Here is a 24407-nt window from a genome sequence, read left to right on the forward strand (position 1 = left end):
CCTTGACTTTCAGCCTGTTCTAAATTGGGCTTTTGAGAGAAATGTGATCCTTCGTTCAAAGACATGAAACAGATTGAGCTTAGTAGAAGTTTCTGTCTGGACCTTAGGCTTAGGTAAGTGTGTCTCTTGTGATGAAAATCCCGACTTCACAGAGGACTTGCCTTAACAACGTCAGTTCAACTCACTGTTGTTCTCTCAGCACCAGTCAGTCTTCTCCTCCCTCCCTGCAAAATGTCAGGCTAATGCCTGCTCATCAGTGGGTCTTGTCTTTCTGGCTACTTCCTCCAAGATTTCCTTGACTTCCCTGGGTGAAGGGAGGGTGCCCCTGCTGAGCTCCCCTCCCCTTGTGGTTCCACGTCATCGTTCTGTCATAGCATACTGTCATTGCTTATCTGTCTCCCATAACAGACTCTTAAATCCTGTGAAGACAGGGTTAAGGCTATTATTATGTTTATTTTGCATCCTCAATGCCTAATTAGTGCTTCAGATCAAGCAGATAATTAGATAGGAATTCAGCATACAGAGATGACAAGGAAGGGTATTTCTGATGGAGGGACTAACGTGAACACACACAGGTGTAGACTTGGAAGAATGGCCAAAGCCTGAGTGTGGTTTGGCCAAAGCCTGAAGCCCCTAGCTCCATTTTTAAATTAAAGGCAAAGGCTAAGAGGAGATTAGGTGGGAAAGAGTCTGAGGTGGTTACGAATATTGTGAATGTTTGTTTAAGGCAGTGGTCATCAGAAGTTGAAATAGTTGCGAATGATGACATTTCTGGTGTATTGTCTATCAGATAAGTACTGTACGTGTATTTTCATCAGCAAGGAGGAGTCACAGAGCTAGCCCATTTCCCGTATGAAAAATACCACTATGTTGGCAAAACTGGTCTACATGATCAAACTAGGCAGTTAAGTAGGCTTATTTTCTATTAGGAAAAGTTAGCCTCCATTTAAAAAAATTCTTTGGTAATTTTTGGTGATTTCCTAGCTCTGTTTTTAAATTAAGAACATTATATTACTTTAAGGTCTTCCAGCACCTCACTTGTGACTTCTAATTCTAAGACAGTCACTGTCCAGGGCACAGAGGGTTGCTGGGAATCTGTTCAGGGGATGAAATAAGGCTCTGCCCTTTTTGGCATTTCTTACCGGGATCTCAAGAGACTCTGCCTTGGGCATAGTACATTCGCAAATCATCCCTTCCTTTGGTAACAAATCAGAGTTCAAGGTGGCTGAGGAGTACCTTTCTCTTGTGAAGGGTCAGAACAGTTGGAAAGAGGAGACTGGAAAAGAGAAGTCAGCTCCATGTCAACCGTGCCCCGACAGATCACTTCCAGGAGAGGACACATTTGGTAGCTCAGAATCTGGAAATGGAGCCTCTTATACCATCTATGGTATGTACCCTAAGGGTACCTAGATCCCAGCTTGAAGGCTGTGTTTCTGTTTTCATTGTTGTTGTTTTCATTATTTATTTGGCTGGGTGCTGGGTCTTAGTTGCAGCACGTGGGATCTTCCTTGAAGCATGCCTGATCTTTAATTGCAGCATGAGGGTGGGCTCTTAATTCCTTTACCAGGAATAGATGGAAGCTGGGCCCCCTGCATTGGGAATGTAGGCTGTTAACCACTGGACCACCGGGGAAGTCCCTGAAGACTATGGTTTTTAAAAAAACCTGGATTTTATCCTATAGAACAGTGGTCTCCAGAGTGGAGTATATAAAAGGTACAGAAAGGAAATATTACAAATTCTACTTGTTAAATGTCATCCTCTTAAACTCTCTATATTGGTAGATGTTTATGATTTGTATAAAGTAGAAGTGTAATAGTGTATAAATAATTTAAAAATAAATTATGTGTGTGTATCAGAGGATGTGCAAACATTAGTCTACCGGTAGGCACATGCAATTTAAAAAAGCCTGTGAACTACTTTTAGGGACAGTGCAGAGTCACTGAAGGTTCCCAAGTAAGGGAGTGAAAATGAGCACCATCGTTGCCTGCATCTGAGAACGAGGAGCAGTGCCCGGCATCCAGGGAGACACATGGAGGTACTGCCTCCTTCAGAGCTGGCAGCCTGGCTGACGGGTGCAAAAGCAAGTAACAATAGTGAGTGCTTGGCTAAGCAAAGGGAGGACAAAAAGGCATCACTTTAAAACCATGTGGAGGGGCTTCTCTGGTGGCTCAGTGGTAAAGAGTCCGCCTGCTAATGCAGGAGACACGGATTCGATCCCTGACTTGGGAAGATTCCACATGCCTCAGAGCAGCTAAGCCTGTGTGTCGCAACTACTGAGCCCACGCACCCAGAGCCCATGCACTGCAGCTAGAGAAGCCACCACAGCAGGAGACCTGAGCTAGAGTAGCCCCTGCTCTCCCCAACTAGAGAAAAGCCCTCACAGCAACAAAGACACAACTCGGCCAAAAATAATAAATACATAATTTTTAAAAGATAAAAGAATGTGGAAAGAGTAAATGTTTTTTTTATTGTTTTTAAACAAGTATTTCCTACAGAAAGAGCTGAATTTTCAGTAAAGCCCTAAGATGGTGATAGTCTTGCCTTGCTATTTTCATTTCAAATTCCAAGCATTCTGTTTAGTCGTTCCTTTTTCTCTGTCTTTAACCACCAAATTGATGTTTTATTTCTGACTGGGGGGACCATGCTCTTCTGTTCTTAGAAAGTGAAAAAAAGTGACAGTTAGTTGCACAGTCATGTCCGACTCTTTGCGATTCCATGGACTGTAACCAGCCATGCTCCTCTTTTCATGGAATTCTCCAGGCAAGAATACTGGAGTGGGTTACCATTTCCTTCTCCAGGGGATCTTCCCAAGCCAGGGATAGAACCTGGGTCTTCTGCATTGCAGGCAGATTCTTTGCCAACTGAGCCACTTGGGAAGCCTTGCCATGCTATTTTCATTTCAAATCCCAAGCATTCTATTTAGTCTTTCCTTTTTCTCCATCTTGAACCACAAAATTTATGTTTTATTTCTGATTGGGGCGGGAATCGTGCTCTTCTGTTCTTAGAAGAAATACCTAAAAGCTGAGAGTTTGTGATTAAGAAGGGTTTATCTATTGTGTTGGTCTTTCAGAAGATATCAACATAATAGTTAAAATGTCCAGGGAAAAAGGAAGTTAGGGGAGTAATTTCAGTAGCTTCTCCATATTTAGAAATTCTACTGTGATCAGAAGTTCCCAGAGAGAGAGGCATTTTTAAAAGTTCCCAAAGAACATCATCATAAGGCATAATGATACCTTAATAGTTGTGTATAATAGATGCACTCTCAAAGGATTTTCATGGTATTATCCTTGTATTCTCACCAGTTATGTCTCTGTTGAAGTGTGAAGGTGATAAAAGAGATCCAAAAGAGTCCCAGGCTCCATCTGAATGGAAGCTTAGACTTCCTGAAAAACAAAAACACTGTTGGAAAAGAATCCTGAAACATTCATCCAGATGCTTACTCCTACCCCTCCCTATTCACAGTAACACCATAGGTATTATTTTTTTAATGATATTCATTTTATTGCATCATTTTACAGATTAGAATGGCAGATATAGTGGATATAAATATGAAAAGAATCAAATTCTTACAAATAATACTTTGCTGCTACAGTATTGAATAATTAGTGGAGGTTGCAATTATAGTACAGCTTTAAATAACATTCTCATAATGGATTTAACACAATGAACCAACCAGGGCCTAAGGTTTAAAGTTCTGCAAAGAGAAATCTGGGACAGTGTGAAAACTCAGAAAGTTCATCCTTCAGCTACGTGCTTCATTTAACCGTAAATCCAGCAACAGAAACATTCACAAAACTTGCAGCGACCCCTGATGAGAGATCTTTTAAGAAACAGGCAAAATAATAATATGGAAACCTGGGTTAGTTTCCCAGGTAGATTCATTCCATCCCATCTCTGTCTAGTCCTATCCTTCCTACCCGAGAACTCTGTACCTAAAGTGCATTATTATGTATCCATAGGCGTTGTTTTAGCCATTTAACAGAAGAAAAAAAACAAGACTTGGGCAAGATAAATATACTTCCCGAGTACATAATTGCTAAGTGGCAGACTTAGAATTCAGCTGATGTCTGTTTTACTCAAAGCCTGTTTGACTGCCTGGGAGGCAACTGATAATTTTTGATGGGAGAGTCTCAGTAGTGTGGTAGAGTAGAGGACAGATAACACAGGGTGTGCTGCTGCTGCTAAGTCATTTCAGTCGTGTCCGACTCTGTGTGACCCCACAGATGGCGGCCCACCAGGCTCCCCTGTCCCTGGGATTCTCCAGGCAAGAACACTGGAGTGGGTTGCCATTTCCTTCTCCAACACAGGGTTTAGTCACTCATTATTCAAATATTTATTGAGGAGGGTGGGACTTCTAGGTGTGGTAGAGGGAGGAGGTGGGCAAATCAACTCTCCCAAAAAGCAACTACAAAGCTGGAAAAAATGGATGAGGACAACCATTTTAGCACCCTGAAAATCGACCAAAGGCACAGAATAATGTGAGTAGCGTTTGTGTTTGAACAATTGCTGAAATGTAGTAATAACAGTGGGAATCTGTGACACGCTTGCTTGAGGATGCTCCCGTTTTCCAGCCCTGCCGCCAGCCTTGTCACCATGGAGATTTTGCCAGAGGTGGGGATACTGTGAGGACTGGCAGCTTTGCTGCCAGAGTCAGAGGGCTCACTTAATAGGGAGTAGGAGAGGACCAATGGTTCTACTAACGCAAGGTTCTAGTTGTGGTTGGGGAAAGAGTATTCCTGGCTGAAGTGTGTATATTTGCAGCTGAGAACAGAGGGCCTAAGATAGCTGCATACTCCTGGCTGACCGCGAGGATTTGTGCATGGAGGAGCTATGAAAGGGCCCAATGGCAAGTAAAAGTAAAAACTCAAATAGGATTGAAAACAGCCTGAACTTTAAATGTGCTCCCCTGCCCACACACCCATTACCAGAGGACAGAACCAATTTCTGTCTGAACACTAGCTAACCACTAGGCTATTTAGACACAGGAATGACCCCTAGGAAGCCAGACTTAAAAAGTAAAAAGAAGAGAAAATAAACTGAGCAGAGATATCAATAGCCATACCCTTCAAAGGGGACAGATTTAATTGATTTAACTAAAGCAACTTGCTAAACACACAAATGCAGAAGATAGCCTGGAGGGAGAAAAATTGGAATCCAGAGTTGCTACAATACAGTTTTTAAAAATCTAGCTTTCAAATAAAATATGTGGAGATAGGAAAGTATGACCCGTTCTGAGGAAAAGCAAAAATCAGTAGAAACTCTCTCTCAGTGTCCCAAGAAGTTGGATTTAGCAGGCAAAGACGTCAAAGCAGTTATGTTCAAAGAACTAAAAGAAATTGTGTTTAAAGAATCAAAAGAAAGTAGGACAGTAATATTAATAAATGAAGATACTCAATAAGAAAACACATTATTTAAAAAATTTTAAATGATTAAAAATGTAGAAAAAATACTTGAAAAATTCACTAGAAGGGCTGAAAAGCAGATTCAAGATAGCAGAGAAAAAGAAGCAGTGAATTTGAAGAGAGAGCAACAAATTATCTACTGAAGAACAGGAAGAATGAGAATGGAACAAAAGTGAGCGGAGCCTCAGAGACTTCTGGGGCAACAGACCAACATACGTGTAATGGAAGAGGAAAGAAAAGGTTAGAAAAAAATACTTGAAAAAATAATGTCTGAAAACTTGGCAAATTTGATTGAAAACATTAATCTACACATGCATGTAGCTCAACCAACCCAACTAGGATAACTACAGAGATCCACACCTAAACACAGCATGCAAACTGCTAAAAAACACACAACAAAAAATCTTTAAGACATCAAAAGAAAACCACCATCATGCACAATGGAACATCAGTGTAATTATTAATTTCTCATCTGAAACAATGAAGGCTGGGAGGCAGTGGAATGGAATATTCAAAGTGTGAAAGACAAAACTATCTACCAAGAATTTTTTTTCAACCAAGAATTTTATATCCCACAAACCTTCCTTCAAAAATGAAAGAGAAATTAAAACATACCCAGATAAACAATTTTGAGGAAAGTGCCCTCAAGAAATGCTAAAAGGAGTTCTTCAGGCTGACAGGAAAGGATATCAGATGGTATTAATAACCCAAATCCAAAGGAAGAAATGAATAAATAAAAATTTTTAAAAAGAAATGAAGAGCACTGGAAATGGGTTAATATAAAGGATTATATAGTGCTATAGCTCTGTACTCAATATTTTATAATATCCTATAAGGGAAAGGAATCTGAAAAGGAATATGTATGTATATTTCTTAATCAGTTTGCTGTCCACCTGACACTAACTCAACATTGTAAATCAATTATACTTGAATAAAAAAAGACAATATAAATATATATTTCTTGTTTCTTCACAAAACATCTTTTAAAAATATGAAATTGTATGAAGCAATAATTATAACACTATATTGATGAGTCATAATGTGAAATAATAAAATACCTAATAATATATTGAGTAGTATAGATATAACTATATGATAAATAATATTAAGTGTTAATATGAATATATATTTGAGATATATATTATAGCACAAAGGAAAGTGTGGGTAGAGTTATATTGGACCAAAGTTTCTATATTTTCCTGAAATTAAGTTAGGATTAATCTGCAATAGATAGTAGTGAGTTAAGATGTGTTTCATAATCTGTATAGTAACCATTAAGAAAATAATTTTAAAATATATGGTAAACCTACATAAGACTTAAATGGCACACTAAAAATATTTATTTAACACAAAAGTGGCATTGGTTCAGAGTGGCTATAGTGGAGATAATGAAAAGTGGAAATACAGTAGATATATTTCAAGGTAGATCTAATGGGATTTGCTGACATACTGATGGGAGTGATAGTAAAAGATGAGTCAGTGATGACTCCAAAGTTTTGGGCCCAGGTGACAGGAAAAATGACATTGCAATTAATTGAGATGGGAAAGGGAGGAGCATGTTTAGGCAGAAGATTAAGAATTTAGGTTTAAGAATCTATTAGATATCTAAGCAGAGAATTCCAACAGGCAGTTGGATACATGGGTCTGCAATTCTGGAAAGCATTCTAAGTTGGCGACTTAAATTTCTATTGGTGTTCAGTTCAGTTCAGTCACTCAGTCGTGTCCAACTCTTTGCAACCCCATGAACTGCAGCACGCCAGGCTTCCCTGTCCATCACCAACTCCCAGAGCTTGCTCAAACTCATATCCATCAAGTCGGTGATGCCATCCAACCATCTCAGCCTCTGTTGTCCCCTTCACCTCCTGCCTTCAATCTTTCCCAGCATCAGGGTCTTTTCCAATGAGTCAGTTCTTCGCATCAGGTGGCAAAAGTATTGGAGTTTCAGCTTCAGCATCAGTCTTTCCAGTGAATATTCAGGACTGATTTCCTTCAGGATTGACTGGCTTGATCTCCTTGCAGTCCAGCGACTCTCAAGAGTCTTCTCCAACAGCACACTTCAAAAGCATCAATTCTTCAGCACTCAGCTTTCTTTATAGTCCAACTCTCACATCCATAAATGACTACTGGAAAAACCATAGCTTTGACTAGATGGGCCTTTGTTGGCAAAGTAATGTCTCTGCTTTTTAATATGCTGTCTAGGTTGGTCATAATTTTCTTCCAAGGAGCAAGCGTCTTTAATTTCATGGCTGCAATCACCATCTGCGGTGATTTTATCACAGACAGAAAATAAAGTCTGTCACTGTTTCCATTGTTTCCCCATCTATTTGCCATGAAGCAATGGGACCAGATGCTATGAGCTTAGTTTTTTGAATGTTGAGTTTTAAGCCAGCTTTTTCACTCTCCTCTTTCACTTTCATCAAGAACTCTTCAGTTCCTCTTCACTTTCTGCCATAAGGGTGGTGTCATCTGTGTATATGAGGTTATTGATATTTCTCTCAGCAATCTTGATTCCAGCTTGTACTTCATCCAGCCTGGCATTTCGCATGATGTACTCTGCATAGAAGTTAAATAAACAGGGTAACAGTATACATCCTTGATGTACTCCTTTCCCAATTTGGAACCAGTCGGTTTTTCCTCATCCAGTTATAACTATTGCTTCTTGACCTGCATACAGATTTCTCAAGAGGCAGATAAGGTGGTCTGGTATTCCAATCTCTTGAAGAATCTTCCACCGTTTGTTGATCCACACAGTCAAAGGCTTTGGCATAGTCAATAAAGCAGAAGTAGATGTTTTTCTGGAACTTGCTTTTTTGATGATCCAGCAGATGTTGGCAATTTGATCTCTGGTTCCTCTGCCTTTTCTAAATCCAGCTTGAACATCTGGAATTTCTCAATTCACATACTGTTGAAGCCTGGCTTGGAAATCTTTGAGCATTACTCTGTTAGTGTGTGAGATTAGTGCAATTGTGCTGTAGTTTGAACATTCTTTGGCATTGCCTTTCTTTGGGATTGGAATGAAAACTGACCTTTTCCAGTCCTGTGGCCACTGCTGTGTTTTCCAAATTTTCTGGCATATTGAGTGCAGCACTTTCACAGCATCATCTTCCAGGATTTGAAATAGCTCAACTGGAATTCCATCACCTGCACTAGCTTTGCTTGTAGTGGTGCTTCCTAAGGGCCACTTGACTTTGCATTCCAGGATGTCTGGGTCTAGGTGAGTGATCACACCATTGTGGTTATCTGGGTCATGAAGATCTTTTTTGGATAGTTCTTCTGTGTATTCTTGCCACCTCTTAATATCTTCTCTTCTGGGATTTAGGTCCCAGAAGAGAAGAATGGTATTTAGGTCCATACCATTTCTGTCCTTTATTGTGGCCATCTTTGCATGAAATGTTCCCTTGGTATCTCTAATTTTCTTGAAGAGATCTCTAGTCTTTCCCATTCTGTTGTTTTCCTCTATTTCTTTGCATTGATCACTGAGGAAGGCTTTCTTATATCTCCTTGCTATTCTTTGCATTCAGATGGGTATATCTTTCCTTTTCTCCTTTGCCTTTCACTTCTCTTCTTTTCTCAGTTCTTTGTAAGGCCTCCTCAGACAGCCATTTTGCCTTTTTGCATTTCCTTTTCTTGGGGATAGTCTTGATCACTGCCTCCTATATAATATCACAAACCTCCCTCATAGCAAGAGACTAGATGAGTAAGGAGTCACTGTACATAGAAATGAAAGGAGACCTTGAACCCTTGACATTAGGAGTTTAGGAGGGACTTTCTTGATGATCCAGTGGCTAAGACTCCACACTTCCACTGCAGGGGGCACAGGTTTGCTACCTTGTCAGGGTACTAGGGTTCCACATGCCATGCGGTGCAGCTAATAATAATAATGAATTGTTGGAAGAGTTTAGGAACCAAGAAGGAAACAACAATAGCAACTGAGAAATTACAGCCAGGAAGAAAACCAGAAAAAAAAACTAAATGAAGAAAGTGTTAAGTGTTTCACAGTGTCAGATGATGCTGATATTTTAAGTAAAATAACTGGGAACTGACCATTAGATTTGGTAAACTTGGGGTCATGGGTGACCTTTGGAGAAGTGATGAGGGTTAAAGGCTGATTCCAGTGGGTTCGAGGAATAAGGGGTGGAAACTAGAGGTATTGTTGGTACATAATTTTTTGCTATGATGATAAGGAGAATGGGATAATAGCCACAGGCAGAAGTGAAATCGAGAGAGGTTGTTTTGGAGATGGAGGAGCAGGTCTTAATGCTAAAAGAAAACATAGACTAGAGGTGGGAAATTGATGCAGAAGACAGAAAAGAGAATCACTAGAGTAAAATCCTTGAGTGGGCAAAAGTGGATGGGATATAATGTTGTTCAGTTGCTAAGTTGTGTCAGACTCTTTGTGACCCTGTGGACTGCAGCATGCCAGGCTCCCCTGTCCTTCACTGTCTCCCAGAATTTGCTCAAATTCGTATCCATTGAGTTGGTGATGTAATCTAACCATTTCATCCTCTGCCACCCTCTTATCTTTTTGCCTTCCGTGTTTCCTAGCATCAGGCTCTTTTCCACTGAGTTGGCTCTTCGCATGAGGTACCCAAAGTATTGGAGCTTCAGCTTCAGCATCAGTCCTTCCAATGAATATTCAGGTTTAATTTCCTTTAGGATTGACTGGCTTGATGTCCTTGCTGTCCAAGGGATTCAAGACTCTTCTCCAACACCATAATTCAAAAGCATCAATTCTTCAGTGCTCAGCCTTCTCTATGGTCCAATTCTCACATCTATACATGACTCATGGAAAAACCATAGCTTTGACGATATGGACTTTTGTCGGCAAATTGATATCTTGGCTTTTTAATATGCTGTCTAGGTTGGTCATAACTTTTCTTCCAAGGAACAAGTGTCTTTTAATTTCATGGCTGCAGTCACTGTCTGCAGTGATTTTGGAGCCCAAGAAAATAAAATCTGTCACTGCTTCCACTTTTCCCCCATTTATTAGCCATTTAGTGATGGGACTGGATGCCATGATCTTAGTTTTTTGAATGCTGAGTTTCAAGCCAGCTTTTTCACTCTCCTCTTTCACCTTCATCAAGAGGCTCTTTAGTTTCTCCTCGCTTTCTGCAATCTTGGTTCTAGCTGTGATTCAACCAGCCCAGCATTTCACATGATGTACTCTGCATAGAAGTTAAATAAGCAGGGTGACAGTATACAGCCTTGAAGTACTCCTTTCCCAATTTGGAACCAGTCAGTTGGTCCATGTTCAGTTCTAACTGTTTCTTCTTGACCTGCATACAGGTTTCTCAGGAGACAAGTAAGGTGCTCTGTTATTTCCATCTCTTTAAGAATTTTCCATAGTTAGTTGTGATCCACATAGTCAAAAGCTTTAGTGTAGTCAATAAGGCAGAAATAAGTGTGTTTCTGGAATTCCCTTGCTTTCTCTATGATTCAACGAATGTTGGCAATTTGATCTCTAGTTCGTCTACCTTTTCTAAACCCAGCTTGTTCATCTGGAAGTTCTTGGTTCACCTACTGCTGAAGTCCGGCTTGAAGAATTTTGAGCATTACCTTGCTAGCGTGTGAAATGAGCACAATTGTGCAGTGTAGTTTGAACATTGGCATTGCCCTTCTTTGGTATTGGAATGAAAACTGACCTTTTCCAGTCCTGTGGCCACTGCTGAGTTTTCCAAATTTGCTGGCATATTGAGTGCAGCACTTGAACAGCATCATCTTTTAGGAGTTGAAATTGCTCGCTTTATTTGTAGCAGTGCTTCCCAAGGCCTACTTGACTTCACACTCCAGGATGTCTGGGTCTAGGCACAGACCCAGATCACATCATCGTGGTTATTCAGGTCATTAAGACCTTTATTGTTTAGTTCTTCTGTGAATTCTTGCCACCACTTCTTAGTCTCTTCTGCTTCTTTTAGGTCTTTACCATTTCTTCCTTTATCATGCCCATTCTTGCATGAAATGTTCCCTTGATCTCTCCAGTTTTCTTGACGAGATCTCTAGTCTTTCCCATTCTTGTTTTCCTCTACATTTTTTCATTGTTCAGGTAAGAAGGCCTTTTTATCCCTCCTCGCTATTCTCTGGAACTCTGAATTCAGTTGGGTATATCTTTGCCTTTCATATACAAATGGAAATATTGACCTTGAATGAGAGCATGGACAGTTTATTGTCAGAAGCTAGAAGACAGGCAGGAGTGCGTGGGACAATCACAAATAGGTAAATGGTTAAGAAGAACTATCCCAAATTTTGAAATCATGCTAACAGGATTGCCGGGTATTTTTTTAGTGAAGAGCTGGGCTCTGTCCAGCAGGCCCTCTGGGGATTGTCTCATTTTCTAAGGGCAGCCACCTTTGCTTGACTTTCTACTTATTACTGATTAGGATTGTTTTTTTAGATTTTTTTTTTAAAGGTATATTTATTTATTTTTGGCTGAGCTAGGTCTTCGTTGCAGTGCACGGGCTTTCTCTAGTTGCGGCAGGCAGGGGCTACTCTTTGCTGTGTGCAGACTTCTCACTGGGATGGCTTCACTTGTTTCGGAGCACAGGCTCTAAGCGGGTCGGCTTCAGTAGTTGTGGCGCATGGGCTTGGTTGCCCTGCAGCGTGTGGGATCTTCCTGTATCAGGAATCAAACTTGTGTCCCCTGCATTGGCTGGAGGATTCTTATCCACTGGACTATCAGGGAAGTCCTGATTAGGATATTTAACAATCCTGTTTCTTACAGAAAACTTAACAGTGATGCACACTGTTCATCCGAGAGAAATACAAATGGTTTTTGCCCTATGGAAAAGATAGCCTCACAGGTTATGATTTTTTTGTTTTCCCTTGAAGGGCATTATCAGTTTTGTTTCTACCTAGCAGCCTTATTCTAATATTTTTAAGGTACCTTTCCTGATGAAATATAACAACTCCTGTTCCTTAAATGCTCTTTGCACCAACTTTATCATTTTACTGGTTCCTTAGTCAGTAAATCTTGAGCACATGTTTAATTCTCTATATATATGTTATGATTTTAACTTTTTAAAATATATTTATTTATTTATTTGGCTGTGCCAGGTCTTAGTTGCAGCATGCAGAATCTAGTTTCCCAACCAGGGATTGAACCCAAGCCCCATGCACTGGGAGCTTGGAATCTTAGCCACTGTACTACTAGGAAGTCCCATGATTTTAACTTTTTGAAAATTATGTTTTAGCAAGGAAAGCATAATATTGGGAGCTTGTGGACAGCCTCTTTTGATTGGTTCTATTTTCCCAGTGAATAAAGATGCAAAGTTATGAACTGAACGTGAGAATGGGAAGAACTTTGGAGGGTTTGAGGATCCTGAAGAAGACGTTTTAAAAAGTGTTTAGGAGAATGGGAAAGTGAAGGGACTTAGGGAAATATAATAGCTAAGCAATGGAAGGCCCCCTGGAGGTTAGTGATCATGAATTTTAAGTGGATCTGTCAGCTCGCCACAGCCATGCCTGTAGGCATGGGGTAGGTAGAGATTTAATTAGGTTTGAAGTTTTGCTAAGTGAACACGACAAAGAAAACGGAACTAGGGAGTTGCAGGTGTAAGCAAGAGTGTAAGATTATAGTGATGGACTGTGCGAGGAGAGGTGTGAGGACAGAGGGTAAAGGACAGTAAAACGGTGGCACGATCGGCGTCTCTCAGCCTCCTTAAGGGGAAGCATTGTTGGGATTGGTTTTCTCTTACTGGAAAGGTGGAGATGGTAATTGGATGGTGGGATGCTTAAAATGGAAAAATTGACCGCGGATGGAAAAACCCACTGCTGCTGCTGCTGCTAAGTCGCTTCAGTCGTGTCCGACTCTGTGCGACCCCATAGATGGCAGCCCATCAGGGTCCCCCGTCCCTGGGATTCTCCAGGCAGGAACACTGGAGTGGGTTGCCATTTCCTTCTCCAATGCATGAAAGTGAAAAGTCAAAGTGAAGTCGCTCAGTTGTGCCTGACTCTTAGCAACCCCATGGACTGCAGCCTACCAGGCTCCTCCGTCCGTGGGATTTTCCAGGCAAGAGTACTGGAGTGGGGTGCCATTGCCTTCTCTGGGAAAAACCCACAAATTTGAATAAAAGGGAAGAGATATAGGATAGTTACTCAAACAGGAAATGACACTATGGTGGTTTAGGAGTAATTTGTGTAAACAAAGAGAATTAAGGGTCAAGCAAAGGGGTTAATTAATAAAGCGAGTTCCCAGAGGCTGTCAGCAGGAATATAAACTAGGGCTCAAGTGGGAGGGATTAGTATTAATAAAATTGGAGGGGACCTTAGTGAGAAAAGAGAGAGAATAATATAAGGAACAAGAAAGACAAACAGTTTGTGGAGGATGGGATGAAAGCTATTGGAGCTCAGATTGAATTCTTTAATCCTATCACTACATTAGGAATCTAGGTTATCTGCGGGGACTGAGCAGGTAAATGAAGACTAGGAGCTTGAAGGATACAGAAGCAATTGGAAGCACCTCTTTCCTTGGGAAAGGAGTAAAAGATGGATAAGAGTTATACAGCAGTGAGGAGTGAAGACTGAGAGAAGTTCAAGTCTTTGAGGAAGGGGATAGATTAGCTTATCTTCCTGTGTCTCTCTGTAAAGGTGGAAAGCACAATGAGCTACTTCTATGGGTTGATTTATATAATGTAACAGGTTATAAAGGGAGAAGGCAATGGCAACCCACTCCAGTACTCTTGCCTGGAAAATCCCATGGACGGAGGAGCCTGGTAGGCTGCAGTCCATGGGTTAACTAGGAGTCGGACACGACTGAGTGACTTCACTTTCACTTTTCACTTTCATGCATTGGAGAAGGAAATGGCAACCTACTGCTGTGTTCTTGCCTGGAGAATCCCAGGGACGGGGAGCCTGGTGGGCTGCCATCTATGGGGTCACACAGAGTTGGACACAGCTGAAGTGATTTAGCAGCAGCAGCAACAGGTTATAAAATTGATCACATAGAAACAATGGTACTTTAAATCATTCTTGAGCTCCAGATACAGACCCCCTTACTTACTAAACCTACTTGTTTGTTCTGATGGTGTCCAAAACACTCTACTGGAAGGCCAAAAGCAATCTAGCTTCAGCCTCTTATATAATAAATTAATAAATAAACAGAAGTAACCCCTACCCCCACCTCCTCTGGTATTTCCTATTATGATTGCCAACCTAGGCTCCCGAGATAGGAAATTCAGAGCCTTTTCCTATCCCTCACTCCCCAATCCAATTAGACACTAATTTCTACAAATTCTACATTGTAAACACCTCTAAAAGTTTGATGCTCCTATTGGGATTACTTATAAACTGTTGTGAAATAACATTCATATTTTATGTCAAGACAAGAAAAATCTAAACATAAAAAAGTCTTTCTGCCTGTTGTCCTCCCCTCCCACTGTGCATTTTATATCTACATCATGATTGACTAAACCTCCCCCATCAGCAGGAATACCTGCTCAACCATAAAGAGAAACCTTCTCCTAGCATCAACAAGACAACTCCTTAAAAGATAATATTCCTTCTTGAGCTTGTGAGGGGTCACATGACTCACCACAATGACACCTAGATCTAGATCATGTAAACTGTCAGTAATACTTCATTTAGTGTACAGCCCTCTGTCTCAAAAAACTTACATAACTGTGCCTTGACTTCTAATGGACAGAAGAGTTCTCAGAGCTTTCTGAGTTTTGCTTTCTGGGTTATGATCCTCAAATTTGGCTCAAATAAAATTTTCCATTCCTTTCTTAGATTGATTGATTAATTTTTCATTGACACTGTCCAGAATCTTAGGTTTGCATATGCCACATTGGGACATAAGGGAATGAGGCAGATTAGTTATGTTCTAACTCAGGCATAGGGGAAACTAACTCTCAGATCAAATTCCTTGGATGGCTAAACTGTAATGGGCTTACAGTCTCCAGTTCCAATTTGTACAGGAGCACAATATGTGGTCTCACATCAATACATGGGGCCTTGGCACTTCCCTGGTGGTCTAGCAGCTAACACAGTAAGTTCCCAATGCAGGGGGCCCAGGTTCGATTCCTGGTCAGGGAAATAGATCCCATGCGCCACAGCTAAAAATCCTGCATGCTGCCACTAAGACCTAGTGCAGCCAAAATAAATATTAAAGAAAGAAAAGAAACAACAACATACACTTTAAAAAAATACTTGAAATGTATTAATACTTGAAATGTCTTAAAATACATCTCTAGTCTAGACTTCTTTCCTCAAGACGGTTTTGAGTCTCAGTATCCTTTTCTGCTGACGGTTTTGAGTCTCAGTATCCTTTTTTGGATGTGAGAGTTGGACTGTGAAGAAGCTGAGCACTGAAGAATTGATGCTTTTGAACTGTGGTGTTGGAGAAGACTCTTGAGAGTCCCTTGGACTGCAAGGAGATCCAGCCAGTCCATTCTGAAGGAGATCAGCCCTGGGATTTCTTTGGAAGGTATGATGCTAAAGCTGAAACTCCAGTACTTTGGCCACCTCATGCGAAGAGTTGACTCATTGGAAAAGACTCTGATGCTGGGAGGGATTGGGGGCAAGAGGAGAAGGGGACGACAGAGGATGAGATGGCTGGATGGCATCACTGACTTGGTGAATGTGAGTCTGAGTGAACTCCGGGAGTTGGTGATGGACAGGGAGGCCTGGCATGCTGCGATTCATGGGGTCGCAAAGAGTTGGACACGACTGAGTGACTGATCTGATCTGATCTGATCCTTTTCTGCCACTGGGCTGTTGTCAAGCACTCCTAGTTCTACCGAGGCTAGATTCCCTAATGTAGAAACTTGAGAATTCGTGTTGGAAGTCCTGGTCCCTTTCCACCCTAGGATTCTTATGCATATTGATTCATTGCTTCCTTAAGTCCTCCACTTGATGTCTGTTAGGCATCTCATCCTCACCATGTTCAAAGCAAACCATGAACTTCCTGTTCCTTACCACCCTTAGACCTGCTCCTTGCAAACTGTTCCTCATCTTAGTATCAACTCCACTTTTCCAGTTGTTCAGACCCAAACCCTTGGGGTCACTCTTAAAGTTTTACAATTTTATTTTATATATTTATATTTGTCTGCACTGGGTCTTTGTTGCTGCATGGGTTTTCTCTAGTTGCAGCGAGCAGGGGCTACTCCCTAGTTGCAGTGTATGGGCTTCTCATTGCGGTGGCTTCTCTTGTTGCAGAGCATGGGCTCTAGGGCCTGTAGGCTCCCCAGTTGTGGCTGGAGAGCACTAGAGCATGGGCTCAGTAGTTGTGGCACATGGACTTAGTTGCCTGTGGCATGTAGGGTCTTCCCAGATCAGGGATCAAACCCATGTCCCATGCACTGCAAGGTGGATTCTTAACTGTTGGACCACCGGGGAAGCCCCGATTAGGGGGCATCATTCTTGAATGTTTTCTCACAACCCACATCCAATCCATCAGAAACTCCTAACCAGAATTGGGCCACATCTCATCATCTCCTCAGCTGCTGCCCTGGGTTCCTGCTCAGATTATTACAGTAGCCATTTAATTGGTCACCTGCTTCCATTCTTAGCTCCCTAGAGTCTATTCTAAGCATAGAGGCCTGAGTGACCCTGTTAAAACAAAAGTCTAATTTTATCATGATGTTGGGCCAATGACTTCCAACCTCATGCAGAGAGAAAGCCAAATTCCTTATGGTAGCCTCTAAGGACCTGCACAGTCTGGACTCCCCTCTCTCTCTAACCTTTTCTGCTGCTTTTCCCCTCATTCTCACTCTCTAGCCATTTCCTCTGCCTGGAACACTCTTCCCCCAGACAGTCACATGGCTCAGCTCTTCCTTCAAGTCAGAGAGGCCTTCGTGTTTAGCTAAAACAGCACTCATTACTCTCTAGCATCCTCACTAGGTTTCATTTTTCTTCCTACGTCACTTCTCTTCAGCAAATGCAGTATGATCTCCTCAGAGGCTTTGTCTTTTCCTTAATTCCTAGTACGGTGCTTAGTACACACTAGGGGCCAGATAAATATATGTTGTGTAAAACAGAATAATGTAATTTTGCATTTCTAGAAAATCTTTATGTTTTCAGGGCACTATGTAAAGTAACTAAATTGTATAAGGAAACTTAGAAGCTATGTTTTATTTTACAAATGATGAAACTAAGATCCATTCAGTAAGTTGTACTAGAACTAGAATCTAGATCTCCCAACCCTCAATCCAGGGATCTACTTATTCAGAGATTTGTTTTAGATCAGTTATTATCCTCACACTGCCAATGGGGAAACTCAGATGCAATATAGGAAGGGACCTTACCAAAGGTCATCTTATCTATTCACACTAGAAACCAGAATTCCCAGTTCCTAGTAGTTATAATGGCTTTGAGAGTTTACATTCTTGTCAGTGAGGAGTCAATAAAGTTGTTACTTCAATAGGTTGTTATTCTAATCTTTGCCTCCCCAACCTGCCAGCGTCTTTCACTTTGCATTTCACTCTGTCTTTGTCTCTAGAGGTCAGAATGATTCTGTTGCTGTCTCAGTCAATTCAGTCACTCAGTTGTGTCCGATTCTGTGACCCCATGGACTGCAGCATGCCAGGCCTCCCTGTCCATCACCAACTCTCGGAGCTTACTCAAACTCATGTCCATCCGGTCAGTGATGCCATCCAACCATCTCATCCTCTGTCGTCCCCTTCTCCTGCCTTCAATCTTTCCCAGCATCAGGGTCTTTTCAAGTGAGTCAGTTCTTCGCATCAGGTGACCAGAGTATTGGAGTTTCAGCTTCAGCATCAGTCCTTCCAATGAACACTCAGGACTCATCTCCTTTAGGATGGACTAGTTTGATCTCTTTGCAGTCCAACGGACTCTCAGGAGTCTTCATCACTACAGTTCAAAAGCATCAATTCTTTGGTGCTCAGCTTTCTTTATAGTCCAACTCTCACATCCATACATGACTCCTGAAAAAACCATAGCTTTGACTAGACAGACCTTTGTTAGCAAAGTAATGTCTCTGCTTTTTAATATGCTGTCTAGGTTGGTCATAACTTTTCTTCCAAGGAGCAAGCATCTTTAATTTCATGGCTGCAGTCACCATCTGCAGTGATTTTATCAAAGACAGAAAATAAAGTCTGTCACTGTTTCCATTGTTTCCCCATCTATTTGCCATGAAGTGATGAGACTGGTGCTATGATCTTAGTTTTCTGAATGTTGAGTTTTAAGCCAGCTTTTTCACTCTCCTCTTCCACTTTCATCAAAAGGCTCTTTAGTTCTTCTTCGCTTTCTGCCATAGGGTGGTATTATCTGCATATCTGAGGTTACTGATATTTCTCCCAGCAATCTTGATTCCAGCTTGTGCTTCTTCCAGCCCAGCGTTTCACATGATATACTCTGCATAGAAATTAAATAAGCAGAATGACAATATGCAGGCTTGATGTACTCCTTTCCCTATTTGGAACCAGTCTCTTGTTCCTTGTCCAGTTAACTGTTGCTTCTTGATCTGCAAACAGATTTCTCAGGAGGCAGGTAAGGTGGTCTGGTATTCCCGTCTCTTTTAGAATTTTCCACAGTTTGTTGTGATCCACACAGTAAAAGGCTTTGGCATAGTCAATACAGCAGAAGTAGATGTTTTGCTTTTTCAGTGATCCAGTGGATGTTGGCAATTTGATCTCTGGTTCCTCTGCCTTTTCTAAATCCAGCTTGAACATCTGGAAGTTCTCAGTTCACGTACTGTTGAAGCCTGGCTTGGAGAATTTTGACCATTACTTTGCTAGTGTGTGAGATGAGTGCAATTGTGTGGTAGTTTGAGCATTTCTTGGCATTGCCCTTCTTTGGGATTGGAATGAAAACTGGCCTTTTCCAGTCCTGTGGCCACTGCTGAGTTTCCAAATTTGCTGGCATATTGAGGGCAGCACTTTCACAGCATCATCTTTTAGGATTCGAAATAGCTCAACTGGAATTCCATCACCTGCACTAGCTTTGTTCGTAGTGATGCTTCCTAAGGCCCACTTGACTTTGCATTACAGGATATCTGGCTCTAGGTGAGTGATCACACCATCGTGGTTATCTGGGTCATGAAGATCTTTTTTGGACAGTTCTGTGTATCCTTGCCACCTCTTCTTAATATCTTCTCTTCCGTTAAGTCCTTACCATTTCTGACCTTTATTGTGCCCATCTTTGCATGAAATGTTCTCTTGGTATCTCTAATTTTCTTGAAGAGATCTCTAGTCTTTCTCATTCTATTGTTTTCCTGTTATTGTTGCTGTCTAAGCATTAATAAATAACCACTACTTTCAACCTAGACAGCATATTAAAAAGCTTTAGAGACATTACTTTGCCAACAAAGGACTGTCTAGTCAAAGCTATGGTTTTTCCGGTAATCATGTATGGATGTGAGAGTTGGACTATAAAGAAAGCTGAGTGCCGAAGAATTGACGCTTTTAAACTGTAGTGTTGGAGAAGACTCTTGAGAGTCCCTTGGACTGCAAGGAGATCCAACCAGTCCATCCTAAAGGAAATCAGTCCTGAATATTCATTGGAAGGACTGATGCTGAAGCTGAAACTCCAATACTTTGGCCACCTGATGCGAAGAACTGACTCATTTGAAACGATCCTGATGCTGGGAAAAATTGAAGGCGGGAGGGGAAGGAGACAACAGAGGATGAGATGGTTGGATGGCATCACTGACTCAATGGACATGACTTTGAGTAAACTCCAGGAGTTGGTGATGGACAGGGAGGCCTGGTATGCTGCAGTCCGTGGGGTTGCAAAGAGTCAGACAAGACTGAGCGACTGAACTGAACTTTTTCTTATACTTGGTCTTCATCTTCTTTGACTTCCATAACAATGAGCTTGGGCTTCCCAGGTGGCACTAGTGGTAGAGAAGCCTCCTGCCAGTGCAGAAGACAGAAGAGACATGGGTTCAATCCCTGGGTCAGGAAGAACCCTTGGAGGAGGATATGGCAACCCCTGTAGTATTCTTGACTGGAGAATCCCATGGACAGAGGAGTCTGTGGCCTACAGTCCTTGGGTCACAAAGAATCGGACATGACTGAAGTGACTTAGCACGCACACAACAATGTGCTTGGGGTTAGGCTGTGGCTTTGTTCAGTCTGCTCTAACAAAATCCCATAAACAGGGTGGCTTATTAACAACAGAAATTTATTTCTCACAGTTCTGGAGGCTGGAAGTCCAAGTTCAGGGTGCCAGCGTGGTCAAATTCCAGTGCAGACCCTCTTCCCTGTTGTAGACTGCCATTTTATCCTTGTATCCTCTCAAATGGCAAGAGAGCTCTCTGGGTCCCTTTTATAAGGGCACTAATTCCATTTATGAGGGCTCCACCTCGTGACCTAATTATTCCCCCTTAGCCCCACTTCCAAATACCATTACAGTGAAGGTCAGAATTTCAACATATGAATTAGGTTGGGGTTGGTTGGGGGAGAGGGGCAGGGGACAGAATACATTCAGTCCATTGCAGGCTCCCTGGGCCCTGATCAGAGGCCATGAAACCCCTCAATTAAGCAAACCAGCATCAAGGAAACAGGTTTCATGGCTTGTTAGGTGACCTACGTTCCAGGTTATTTTTTTTCCTCTTTGAAACAACTGTGGTTTACTATCAGTTGTTTCAGGCACAATAAAGGGAAAGAGCAGCCTGAATATAAAATTTGTTTCTTTGTTTTGAACACAAAGAATTTCCTCCTTCTCTTTTTCTTTTTCCCACAGTGTGTGAACCTGGCTCTGTCCCTTGGGTTCAGTACAAATAAACGGAGCTGCTGAAGGAAAAGGGTAAGCAAGCTGATTTTTGTAGTTACAGGCTGTTCCACATAACCCATTTACAAGGTCAGTAGGGACCACAGCTTACCAAAACAAAGAGGTGTGTAATTTTAAATGAGGAACTCTTGATCGATCAGAAACAAGCAAAGACCTTCCAGGGTTTCTAAATGGTTTATATTCCTGACTGTATTGCAACAGAATATTGCTGGAGGGTAAGGAAAAAAGAACACAGACTAGAGGATCAAAATATTAAAGTGCTGTAAAAATAGAGTTCTGAGTATGGCCTGTGTCTGTTAGAACTCTGTACCAGCCTCTTTCCTTCATTGTATTCTTATAACTGAATGGGATCATTACAGGTTTGGATGATTTGGAGAAATAAACATGTAATTAAAGTTGTAGATATAAAAGTGGTTTCATATGGATGTTTTTAGAGACAAGAACAGTGGTTAAGACATGAGAGCTTTAAAACCAACCTCCTGAGGAAAGGGCTGAGGATCCCAGCGAGGAAGGCTGGACTGCAGGCAACATGGGCCGGCATGTGCCTTTAGATAAGTTACTTCAACCCACGAGCCTCAATTTTCTCTTCTGTAAAGTGGAGGTAACAGTAGTTTCTACCTCATAACCTCATAGACTTATTGTGACAGGTAAACAAGTGATGGTGTGTAAACTGTTCATCCTGAGGGTGGAAGCTGAGTGGAGACACTGGTCCTGGAGGTGGGATGCTGGGGTGGAGTGTGGCTAAACAGGAGTTGGGGACTTCTATAATCAAAGAAATGAAAACACTGGAAAAGAAGATGTTGATTGGGATTGGAGGGGCTAAGAGGTAGTAACCCTTTCGTAATTCTGAAAGCTGAAATTGGGAGGAGAAGCCAAGCTGGGCTTCTGGGCTTTGGCTGGCTATGAGGAGAGCAATGAATCAAGCTCTGAGACCAAAAAAAAAAAAAAAGTCCTTTTTTTTTTTCCAATATCAGAGCTCTAAAGAACTAAGAGAAATGTCCCGATTTGGACTAGAGTGGAAGTAGGGGCAATGGAAAAATGTTTTAACAACCAGCTGACAGTGGAGATGAGAGCCTAATTTGTAGTATTCACCAGTTTCCATGATGTAAATACATCCATCATTGCTGATTTCAGCTGCCCAATGCGATGTCTAACTGGCTCACCAAATTCCTAAAAATCTAAATTGTGGGCTCTAGTAGGCTCTCTCACACACCAATGAGTAGGAGGATTAGTATTACAAAAGAATCATATGGGGTTCAGATTAGGAAGCAGCCCACTGACTTGAAGTGGGAGAAACAGACACTGCTGCTGCTGCTAAGTCACTTCAGTCGTGTCCTGACTCTGTGCGACCCCATAGACGGCAGCCCACCAGGCTCCCCATCCCTGGGATTCTCCAGGCAAGAACACTGGAGTGGGTTGCCATTTCCTTCTCCAATGCATGAAAGTGAAAAGTGAAAGTGAAGTCGCTCAGTCGTGTCCGACTCTTAGCGACCCCATGGACTGCAGCCTACCAAGCTCCTCTGTCCATGGGATTTTCCAGGCAAGAGTACTGGAGTGGGATGCCATTGCCTTCTCCGGAAACAGACACTGGAAAAGGCCAAATGCTTTCGGCCAAATTAAACCAATTATGGGCTTCCCTGGTGGCTCGGATGGTAAAGAATCTGCCTGCAATGAAGGAGACCCGGGTTTGATCCCTGGGTTAGAAGATTTCCCTGGAGAAAGGAATGACAACCCAGTCCAATATTCTTGCCTGGAGAATTCCATGGACAGGGGGGCCTGGTGTGCTGTAGTCCATGGGGTCTCACACTTTCATTTCACTTTTTCACCTGAGTAACACGAGACTGTTTTACCTCTAAATTTCCCAACTGTGTACAATTTATGCAGTGACTCCCTGGAATTGAGGTACTACTGGACTAATTAGGTAGGAAAAAACAAGTATTGGTCTACTTGAAAATGGCTGGCTCTGTGTCTTAGGAGGAGGTAAAAAGATAGCAGGAAAGTGAAAGAGGAAAGATTATCCTAAGATTCACAGTCTCTGAGTAAACCGCCCCCACCATCTCAGCTGCTGGCAAGGAGGTGCAGTCACAAGGAAAGAAGTTTCTCAGGGGCTTTTCCACTTTGGGCTGCCAGGGGCTTTTTAGGTACATGAATAAATAAAATTATTAAATAAACATTGCTATAAATAGAAAAGAGTTCCAGGCTCCAGGATATGGTCCACTTACTGAAATAATAATGTAGATGATTGGAGAATGTGAGTAGTTCTTTTTAATTTTCTGCAAGAGTATATTACCTGTCTATCCTGAAGGGACAGGGGAGGAGAATCATGGAAATGGGTATTAATTACAGGAAAGATCAGAAAAAGCTTAAGAAGGATTGGCTCTGGGGTATAAAGTGGGAATACAGGGGAAACACAACCTACTCAGTTGCTTCATTTGGTCAGTGTGAGGAAATGACCCCCAAATACAGTATTTTTAGGGATTGTAAGGCAGGTTTGAAAAAGCCATGTGATGTCTCAGTGGAAATAAAATGTGAACTTTCAGAGATGAAAGCCAGTCTTCTGTGGTAGTCTCACAGAATGGAGCTTACATTTCACATAAAGTCCTAATGGAAGAGAAGGCCAAAACCCTGCTCCAGTCATGAGGAAGGAGAAATTCAAAAGAAAATATTTGCAGAGAACAGTAAGTGAAAGTTAAAGGATCTGAGGATTATTTTTCCCATATTACCTAGAAGATAATGTCCTGCTCTTCTCTATTTACAAAGGGTAAAGAGAAGAAGGGAAAAAAAATGCTTCAAAATACATTTATTTTATTTTATTTATTATTTTATGTAGAGGGATCCCATGCCCCCTGCATTGGGAGCACAGAGTCTTAACCATTGGAGGGCCAGGGAAATTCCAAGATTTTTAAAATGCTTATCATAAAGAAGGTGGTTGGACATAACTGAGGAATCTTGGCTGTTCTTTGGAGGTCTTGAAAGTAGGACAGATTCTCTTTTTCTTATTATATTAGCCTTGCCTTAAGAAAAATTCAACAAATGACTTCTAGGACGTCCTTTCCTTGTGAACTGGTGCCAGCAGCAGGCTAACATAGGGCCAAGAAGTAAAAGAGGCAACTGCCATTTTAGGCATTTGTTCTGGGTTCCACCTCTTGTGGTTCAGAGTAAATTATTTCAAGTCTCAAGACCTTATTTCCCACAGTTCCAAATAAATATCCTTGTTAAAAACTTATTTTTGAAAACTTTTCCAAGGCACTATTGAGTTGAGTTCAGTTCAGTCACTCAGTCATGTCCAACTCTTTGTCACCCCATGGACTGCAGCTT

General features: G+C 41.6%; 1 long non-coding RNA gene across 1 annotated transcript in view; it reads left to right on the forward strand.

Moving 5' to 3' along the window:
- The window catches only part of LOC102405491, a 75619-nt gene that overhangs the window by 44103 nt on the left and 7109 nt on the right, over positions 1–24407 (forward strand). Inside the window, exon 6 of the long non-coding RNA XR_006640963.1 lies at positions 21042–21104. This is a non-coding gene — a long non-coding RNA (uncharacterized LOC102405491). The remainder of the gene's footprint in view (positions 1–21041; positions 21105–24407) is intronic.

This window comes from Bubalus bubalis, chromosome 4 (assembly GCF_019923935.1).
Source record: "Bubalus bubalis isolate 160015118507 breed Murrah chromosome 4, NDDB_SH_1, whole genome shotgun sequence".
NCBI lineage: Eukaryota > Metazoa > Chordata > Mammalia > Artiodactyla > Bovidae > Bubalus > Bubalus bubalis.